This window comes from Ostrea edulis, chromosome 4 (assembly GCF_947568905.1).
Source record: "Ostrea edulis chromosome 4, xbOstEdul1.1, whole genome shotgun sequence".
Taxonomy (NCBI): domain Eukaryota; kingdom Metazoa; phylum Mollusca; class Bivalvia; order Ostreida; family Ostreidae; genus Ostrea; species Ostrea edulis.
Window position 1 is genome coordinate 60585368 of NC_079167.1, and position 10434 is coordinate 60595801.

The 10434-nt window shown below is 35.0% G+C and overlaps 1 long non-coding RNA gene across 1 annotated transcript; it reads left to right on the forward strand.

Moving 5' to 3' along the window:
- The first annotated feature begins 636 nt into the window (after window positions 1-636).
- LOC130054229 (uncharacterized) lies at window positions 637-2288 on the forward strand. Its single transcript, XR_008802520.1, has 2 exons — window positions 637-1028; window positions 1895-2288. It is a non-coding gene; the product is annotated as an uncharacterized LOC130054229 (long non-coding RNA).
- The last annotated feature ends 8146 nt before the right edge of the window (window positions 2289-10434 follow it).

A 10434-nucleotide genomic window follows, 5' to 3' on the forward strand; every position in this document is an offset into this window, starting at 1 on the left:
AGCTCTTACTCGCATGTATTGTCATTTCATTATGCTTCTCGAAAAATTTTGGGGGAGCATACAGTCGTTGTCGTGTCTGTCCGTCCGTTCGAGCTCATATCTCCTAAACCTTTCATCTGAAATTGATTACAAATGTTCCTTGGGACAAGGACTTTTGGACCAAAGTCTCTTAAGGTCATTTTTGAAAGGTCAAGGTCACTCAAAACATAAAAGTTCCTTATTTGAACAGATTTGGCACATGTATTGATCATATACCACACAATTGAAATAAGTAATAGGCAAATGATTTTCGGGCAAAGGTCACTCAAGGTAATTTTGTAAAGATCAAGCTCACTCAGGATATATACCGTGTATATAGAAAAAACTTCATTTCAACAGTTACTCATCATTGTGCGAATGACTATATTGTCATCATAAGTCATTTGCTTTACAAGTATAAACATGTCTGAACACTAAACATTTCCTTTACAAGTAGAAATATTTTATTTTACTAGCCCAATTGACAAGCAGGCAACAACATAGATCAAGTTAACAGCAATATACATTGTAATTTCCAATCATTACAGGCAATTTGTCGGCATGGGGGAATTCATTTTTGCATCCCGTCATAGATAATCAAGCCCCAGATTAGAAATCCGACCACTCACGATCTGGCAACTCCCTTGTGAAATTGAGAGAACGTAGCGCGATCGTCAGATTGTGAATCTTGTCTCGGGAGCTTTCACAGCAGTTAAAACAAAACTGATTGTAAGATAGTCACGTTAGCATGTTATATATTCGTAGTAAGGGGCTGTAAGTTTCGTTTCTCGTCACTTCCGGTGAAGCGTTTCCGGTGACAAACAAATCCGATTCGGTATTACGAGTATAGAATCGGGCCAACTACACGTCCGAAAAACCAACGCTTATGCATAAATCAGAGAACGCTGTGTACCACAACCATTTGTTATGTCCCTGTTTAACAAGTTGAAGTACATTGTCAATGCAGTGGTTCAAGTGTCGATGGAGAACAAGTTGTATAAAGTAACCAGGTAACTGCAAGTATACCTTCATCTTCATGAATGATTATTCGATAATTACGCAATTCATTTATACTTTTAATTCAACTTACTTCTCTTTTAATTCAAACAACTATGCCTAAATGTACAATGTAACTCAAGTAGATAATTATGTGATGTGACTAAAATTGAAGGGGGGGGGGGTGTGTTATGGTTATACAATGTATTATGGCCTATTACTTCACTGTGTTTTGTTTTTATTATCATTATTATTATTGTTTAAGCAATTTGCAGAAATTGGTATTAGTATTAAGATAACTTGATTATCTATGGCTAGATTAAGTTTGTATATATTTAGCAAGAACAGGGCCGTAAATTAACCTTCAATTTGGAGGAGGCAGGAAATTAGGCGGGGGTCTGGGGGCCGCCCAGGCCCCCAGACGCTGAGCACATTTTGTGCACACTGAACACGTTTCGTGCAAAATCCTTGATTCTAGGGCCTTCTAAGATGTTACTTGACTAACTCATTCTAAAAGAAAGATTTGGAATGCTTTTTAAGGGAGGTATCATGTTCTTAGTTATTGGAAACAACATAAATTCTAATGAACTTTAAATTTTAATTTTTTTTGGCTCAAAAGTTGGAGGAGGCAGCTGCCTCCTCCGCCTCCATGTAATTTACGGCCCTGAAGAAATTACAGGGCGGGGGCAGTTCTTGTCTAAAGATGTCAGGAGGCAAACGCTGGAGAGAGTAATATCAGTGGTTGTTCCTTCCAATAATGTGGTAGAGAATTTGTAGAATGTGTATCTTCTGTATAATGTATAATTAACGCCTGTTTATTGTGGATTCCTTTATTATAGTCTTCACTGTACATTATGTATAAACTTTTTCCTACATTTAGAATACAGGAAGAGTATTTTCTCCCTTAAGTCCAGCCATCCTTACTATCACCTGATACAGGGCCAGCTTTTGTGCAATATGAATTATTGTGTTTGGACTACAGCCGACTGCATGCAAAATTATCCGGATCATCAAGGACTCTTAGTGAACAAAGAACATTGCAAAGTGATAGAATTTTATTTCTGCAACTTGATTATTTGGAAACAGCTGACTGCAGAATTATCCGGGATCATAAAGAACTCTGAATGGTCACATAACATTAACAGATTTATACTTTCAATATCTTCATTCCTGAATGGATTCAAAATCAACATGTATTGATAAAATATACTTAGTAAAACAATGACAATCAGTAGTGCATCTTTTATTTATATGCTAGACTATTTGACACACAAGTTCTGTTTTAGTCATAAAGGATTTGCAAAATATAATAATAAATGAAAAAATGATATCAAAATTTAAAAAAAAACCAAAAAACAAAAAAAACGAGTGCTTAATTCCCGAAGATATGAACATGTAGAACATTGTACTTAACAGTCACTTAAGAAAATGTTTAAAAATTACGGTTGAATAAACAGTTATTAATATTTGATATACTGTTTAATGCATCACATGCACATATTTATCTTGGTTGATATTGGCTCGTAGAGTGCTGGTATGTAGACTTTATCCTTTCTTTAGCCCTCTCGACGTAAATACCCCTTGGCTATTACGTAACACAGTTCAACTTTTTTTATGAGCTAACGATAAAAAAGTTGGAATATTCAAGGACACACCTTGTGGTAATTGAATGATCACACTTGGTGAACACCTAAACCGTTTCTTGCGGGAACTTTGCTGTGGAGCACATCTGGATCCTGTATTCAAAGTTGAACAAAAGGTACTGTGAGCACTGCTCACTAAGAATACCCTCCCCCCCCCCCCCCCCCCCGCGCTTACCCCAATCTCCCAAAGGGTGTTGATAATAGGTATAAATTACCTCTTTCCTGAGTGTAAAAATATGGTATGCCTTTGTAGAAGAAAATGGAAGATATAGTCCGAACACAAATCCATGGTATAAACCTATAATTTTGACCTTCAGATCAAAGGTCAAGGTCATAAAGAGGTCATGAATGTACATGACACATAGTCTCATGGTGATACACCCATGTTTTATGGTATGACTATGTCAAAACCCTGTAATCAATTTTGACCTTGAGGTCAAAGTTCAAGGTCATATAGAGGTCATGAAGGTACCCGACACATCGTCTCATGGTGATACACTCATGTGTCAAATATGATATGCCTATGTCAAAGAACAAAGAAGTCATGACCCTGACACGAATCCATTGTAAAAACTTTTAATTTTGACCTTGAGGTCAAGGTCATATGGAGGTCATGAAGGTACCCGACACATCCTCTCATGGTGATACACTCATGTGTCAAATATAGTATGCCTATGTCAAAGAACAAAGAAGTTATGGCCCGGACACGAATCTGCACAGACAGACAGATAGAGTGATTCCTATATATACCCCCCCCCCCCGAACTTCGTTCGGGGGTATAAAAATAAGTGATTGCACCATTCGGTTGCACCATTCGGTGTTACACAAGTCACTGCTTTGACGGTATGTCAGCTTTTACAGGAACTGTATGTCATGGGCTGGGTATCAAGGTGTTCGGGAATATTTCAAGGGACTAGTCTCATTGGCATCGATCTATCTAATTTATATAAGCTAAATAAACAAGAGGCCCATGGGCCTAGAATCGCTCTTCTGATACATTGTAGAACAGGGAAAATTTCTCACTAACCAAGATTCATCAAATAGTACCTGAAAATTTAAATGTAACTGTCCAAAAGTAGGTCACGGTGACCTACTTTTGGTTGACTCACTGAAGACTCAAAATGTATTCACTGACAAGTCAAATAGTATTCAAATATATCGGACAAATTCCAAAAGAAGGCCACAGTGACCTACTTTTTGGTCGACACACTCCAAAGACTCAAGATGCATCAGCTGACAAAGTTTGATAATTGAAGTCAAATAGTATCTGAAATATTCAGATATAAACGTCAAATTCCAAAAGTAGGTCACAGTGACCTACTTTTTGGTCGACACACTCTGAAGACTCAAGACCCATCAACTGACAAAGTTTGATGATTGGAAGTCAAAATAGTATCTGGAATATTCAAATAAAGCCGTCAAAATCCAAAATAGGTCACAGTGACCTACTTTTTAGTCAACACACTCTGAAGACTCAACATGCATCAACTGACAAAGTTTGATGATTGCAAGTCTAATAGTATCTGAAATATTAAAATATAGCCATCAAATTCCAAAAGTAGGTCACGGTGACCTACTTTTTGATCAACAAACTATGAAGACTCAAGATGCATCAACTGACAAAGTTTGATGATCCTAGCTTTCATATTGTCCAAAATATGCATCTAAAATTGAAAATGTGAAATTTGAATGTCTGCAAAATTCGAAAAGTAGGTCACTGTGACCCCTTTTTTTTATAAATATCTTTTGAGGCTCTAGACGCATCAACTTACAAGGTTTGATGATTCTAAACCTCTCGGTATCTGAAATATCAACCTCAAATGTATTCATAAATGATTAGCCAAAAAATTCAGAAAGTAGGTCATGGTGACATACTTTTCACATGACGCACTTTATGGTCCCATGATTTTATCAACTGACAACTTTTGATGATCATAGGCTCGATAGTGTCCAAGATATGCATCAAAATCCATTTAATAATAATTACCTGCGAAATTCAAAAAGTAGGTCACCATGACCTACTTTTGAGACAACATGATATTAGGTCTTAAGATGCATCAACTGACAAAATTTGATGATCCTAGTCCTTATACTAAGCAAAATATCAAACTTTTAACAAAACAAAAGTTAAGGTCAACTTTGAAGTGACCTTGAGACCACACCCTTTGCCCCAGGATGATGCCTTGAACAATTTTTTTGCCCCAAGATGATGCCTTGAACATTTTTTTTTTTATCTACAACCTATCCTCATCCTCATGCATAAGTTTAGTGATAATTTGCCCATAGGTTCTTGAGAAGAAGATTTTTTTAGCAACCACTACTTTTGTTTGCATTTTCCTAATTATCTCCCCTTGTTAAAGGGTCACAACCCTATTTTTAGTACAAATAAAAGCCCTTGGGCCAAGAATACCCTGTGACAAATTTGACAAAAATTGGCCAAGGGGTTCTTGAGATATAGCCCTTTTTACAAAAAGTTGACGCACACCGCACGCCAGAAGAAGAGCTAAAAAATTGGAAGAGAAAAGTGGGTCCTCGGTCCTGGATTTTGGGGGTTTAGGTAGCTTTTTTTTTTTTTTTTTTTGAATCAATAAATTAACATTCAGAGTAATGAAAAAATGCAAATTAGTTAAGGATTTCCATATTAATTTTCATTACAGACACTACTGAAGTCGTAACCCTATGTAGATTTTTATAAAATTCATTGGAAACAGTTATTTGTTATTATTTTAAAATAAAAACAACAAGAAAATTGTTTGATTGCATTTATTTATCAAGAAACATGTCAATAACTAAAACACATGTCATTTTCAATATGCTCATCAAGTTTTAAAATAATGAGTGCAGAATTATTGAATTAGCGTTATTCTCCAAAATGTTAAAAAACGAATAAATGTGGACACAGTTTCCTTATAGCATGGTTTACATATAATTTTTTCTGTTTATACTAGTAGATGTACATCTATTATAGTCATTTATGAAAAAAATATACCTTTCCTTAAGAATTTCAAATTTATAGCTTCTAGAGTATGTATACCCCCATTAAAAAACCCGAAGTCTGGCACCATACAGCTGAGCTATTCAAAATCACTCATGGATTAAAATTTTATTTTATTTCACAAAAAAGACACAGATAATGATTCCTTATCACCTTGGTAAAATGTTTGTGAAAAATAAAGGAAATCTATCATGGACTTGATAAATAATTTATTGAAAACGGAGTTATTGTCCTTGGATTCAATATTTTGAAACTTATCATTGACTATTCAAATATAACTAAGATTTTGAAATATTTTATGGCTGACAATTTTTTTTTAAATAACTATTGAAAAAGACTCCAACAAAATTTATGTTCCAGTCATTAAATCATTGACTTTGCAAAATCTTATCACGTCACATGAGTGTGGAACTACGTTAAATTAAAGCCACATTCTTGAATTTAGTATAAACTAATATTTTTCTATACACAAAACTGTGTTTATACAATTTAAAAATGGTTTAGGGAGAGAGGACAGAAAAATTCAATGCGGATGGAGAAGGTTTGTATAATAATAATATTCCCAGTAAACAATCAATTCAGTTGTACGAACTTTAAAACATAACGTATTATATGTATGTTATCAAATTATACCCCACCCCCTTCCATCAAGTACCAACCGAATCTCAATGAATCCACTTTCTAAAACAATAATGTATTGTTTTATAATATTAAATACTATCGCTTCTTTTTGAAAATTGTGTAATACTACATTTATCAAGGTCTAGCTGCAATAATGTAGCTCTCTCCGAGTTTTTTTACTCTGACCCCCCCCCCTTTTTTTTTTTAAAGGAGAGGGCTACATTATTGCAGGTAATCAAGGTCATGCACGCACGGCACCGATAACAAATCAGCGATGAAGTTTTGTTGCATGGTCATGGAAAGAGTTCTATTTAGTAGTGCTACAACTGCTGTGTCTTGGAATGTTTTTCGTAAAAATTATCTTTATAGATCGTAAAATCATGCTCCACCCTCTGTAAGCATTTGATTTATACAATTTCAAGCGTCACTGCATGTGACATATAACTGTGTACATCTTGATTTGTGGATTATAAATAAATAAATGTAAATCTATTTAGATCTACTTGAACGTATATATGTAACTAAAGACTGATGATCGGTATGAAGGCCCTAGATGTGGTAACAAACAAAACCAAGATATTTATTATATAATGGAAATCAAGTTTACTACCGGTATTTGATTGCATTTATACTGACCTGCACAACTTTCCCCATAACGTCCACTTCTTTGTATGGACCAAAAAAACGATAAAAACTGCAGGATATTTCCAACTTCCATGATTTCATGCAAACCGTAAAGGTTTTTTTTGTCACCGGAAGTACTCAAATCTCTCGTCATCTCGTTTACGAGCTTACAGCCCCTTATATCCTTTTCTCATATCACCAGTGTGAGATCGACTGCAATCGGATCACGCGCTCGTCTTTTTCCGTAACCGGTTACGGAAACAGTCGAGTAGTTACGATTGAGATCGACTGTACCCATATGAAACAACCATGTGAGATTTTTCTGTCTCACACTGCTGCGACGTCATTTGATTTTCGGATATGCTCTTTCTTGTTTTCTAATTAGTTTTTGCATCGAAGTACATTTTTTTATGATTAAAAATGTTACGTTACACGTTGAAATAAAATATTTTGCTACTCCAAGACGTTTGCGCTATTTACCATGATTTTAGTGAATCATTTTGGTATCAACAGCAATATTACCATGCTGCATCTTCATGCTCTACAGACCACATTTTTCGTGTGGTTGATTTGATACCTCAGTTCAATTGAGGAAGGCATCAATTCAGTTATTACACTCAATAATTAAATAAATGCGCGCATCAATAACCGATTTAATACGCTCATTAATTGAATTGATGAGAGCAATAATTTATTTGATGCGCTCATCAATCCAATTATAGCTCTCAACAATTCAAAATTAATGCACGCATCATATGTGATGGAATTTTTTATTGCAAAGTTGCATTTGGAACTCGGTATAAATGATTTGACTATCTCTTTAACTGAAGATATATTTAATTATTTACAACACTGGAGGGCGGGGTATGGTTTAGACCCCCCCCCCACCCCACCCCCAGCCCCCAACTATTATTATTACAGACAAAATTACCGGTTCCTGTGGTATGGTATAGACCCCTTACTATTATTATTTCAGACAAAATTACCGGTTCCTGTGATATGGTATAGACCCCTACTATTATCATTTCAGACAAAATTACCGGTTCCTGTGGACACACAGAAAAGTGGATGTCGCGGTTCTTGTTCTGTGTCAAGGTCACACGTTTTCATACCAAATAACCTTGAAATTTCATTACAGTAGACATTTGTCGTTTATACGTGTGCTTCATTACAAATTGTCTTAATTTGCAGCATAATCACCGTCTATAAACCTCTATGTCTGTTTCCAAAGGATACTAAGAAACACAGATGAATTCAATATGATATCAGGTATACCAAATTTTCTCTAATGATTTTAGGGGTGTTTTGGCGCATTGATCGATATTTCTGTCACACTTTTACTGCTGAGATTTTTTGGAAATTTTTATATAATAACATTGGTGTAATAAGGTATATAATGATACCAAAAAAGTGGGGTATCGGAGCATATAGAAAAATAGCATGCAGATTTACTGCCGTCAGTTACTTTAGTCAGTTACGATTTATACCCATAGATTTGAAAACCTTTTTTTTTTTATCGCTGTGAGTTTGTTCCAGCTACTGGAGACAAAAGTCTTTACTTTCAATTTTTTCAAATGAGATAATAAAGTAGTATTTATTCATATACAATGAAAAACACCGTTCACTCCACTGAAAATATAGTCCTTTATAATTTCCATTGTCCAGAAGTAGAGTTAGAGGTTACAACGGTTAGTGAGAAAGAGAAATCTGGCTGCATGACCCATATGTCATGTCTGAACATGGGCATATCGTCTAATCATATTAATGATGACAAGAGTCTATTCTTAAATCTAAAGTCAATCAAAACGGAATGTTTTATTCTATTTGATTTTCTCACTACAATACCAAGATCCGTAGGAGTATGGTTCATTTACACTAGCTATTCATTCGTAACTGTGAAGCAGGCTCGGTGAGTAAACACGTGTGTTAACAATCATGCATAAAACATTCACTGAGATATGAAAACCTCTTTTGGCTTCCCTGTGGTTCTTACTACCACAGAAACTGAACAAATTTATCAAAATAAATGACAGAAAAATCACATCACTCAACGTTCGGTCCCCCGTGTGACGTACTCAGTTCTTCTCTGATCATCTTTCTCTCTGGACAAAGCCTCATGATGGCAACGTGAAATTATTCCAGTCCTTGGGTTACAAATAACGAGATCTAATATTCCCTGCAGATAAACCTATTTGTCAATCCACGCTTGTATAATACAGTATTCAGTGAAGATTTGGACTCTTTTGGGAAAATTTGAATGACGTTTTCGCAACTTGAAACCCTCGAGAGAAATTAATGTATTTGAGAAAGCATTGTTTTTACATAATGTAGACAAAATCGCGATTAAGATCCAAACTTTCCGTGAACCTGTCCCGGAATACGTGTTTCGTAAATCAACTCGCAGACTCCATATTAACGCTTTTTAAAGAGACATGTACATAGACTCGAATTTGGTACAAAAATTATATTTAGATATTCATAGTATTTAATTCGTAAAACATAGCAACAATCCTAAATTTCAAAAACTGATGCAAATATGTATTTGAGACATCTAAACTAACAAGGCACGAGCCCTGTTTATGTTTACGTGTCACGTGACTCAACTCCTTGACGGCTTCGGTGGGGTAAAATCATTTATTACAAAACGTTTCTGTTTTTTATTCTTTAAGCTTGGACCCTAAATTGATTTTCTATCAATGTATGTCGAAATGTTGAATGCTTTAGACATGTGCTTATTAGAAATATTGGTGTTCTCTCCTCCGCACGTGGATTTCTTGCTATGACAAGCGTGTTGGCAACTCGTGTTCACGGCCCTTTAAGGTAGAGAAGAAAGTAGAATGAATCCCCGGATCCGAGGGTGGCTACTTTCAGTTCGATAAATAACCCTCACTCGCTTCGCTATGAACTATCAGTCCACCAAGTATGGAATGTTCAAAGGTTATGAAAATTATTAAAGTTGCAAACAAAGAGACTGACACACCAAAATCAGCGTCTTTAATTTCGGAGAAAATTAAAGGTGGATGTGAATTGGCTGAGAGATAAATGTGAATGTCTGAGTGTGGTACAAAGCTACGAGAAAAAAATAAGATACATTATAGAGAATTATTACACGAACTGCTTTCCATACATTTAACATTTGAACATGAATTCATCTAATAAGTATATGAAATTAACCAACCAATAAAAATAAACCTTGTCAAACAATACTGTCATTAACTAGAACTATAATGTCATTAAGTATGTAAATTAGATGAGTTATATCTGCTTAAATATAAAGCAACAGGACAATGTCACTATGGGTTTCCATACAATTACAATGTGATTCAAGTAAACACATAAGATATATGCATCAGAATGACAAAATTCTAATATGTGCTACTGAAGAAAGGTATAGATACTTTAAATATACATTCAAATTTTCATACTTGAAAACTCCGAAAAGAAAAAATGGACGTTGTTCATGTTACACAAGTTTTGTCAGTAATAAACTGTTGGGATGTCATACCAATATAATACAAATACCATAAAAAATTTAAA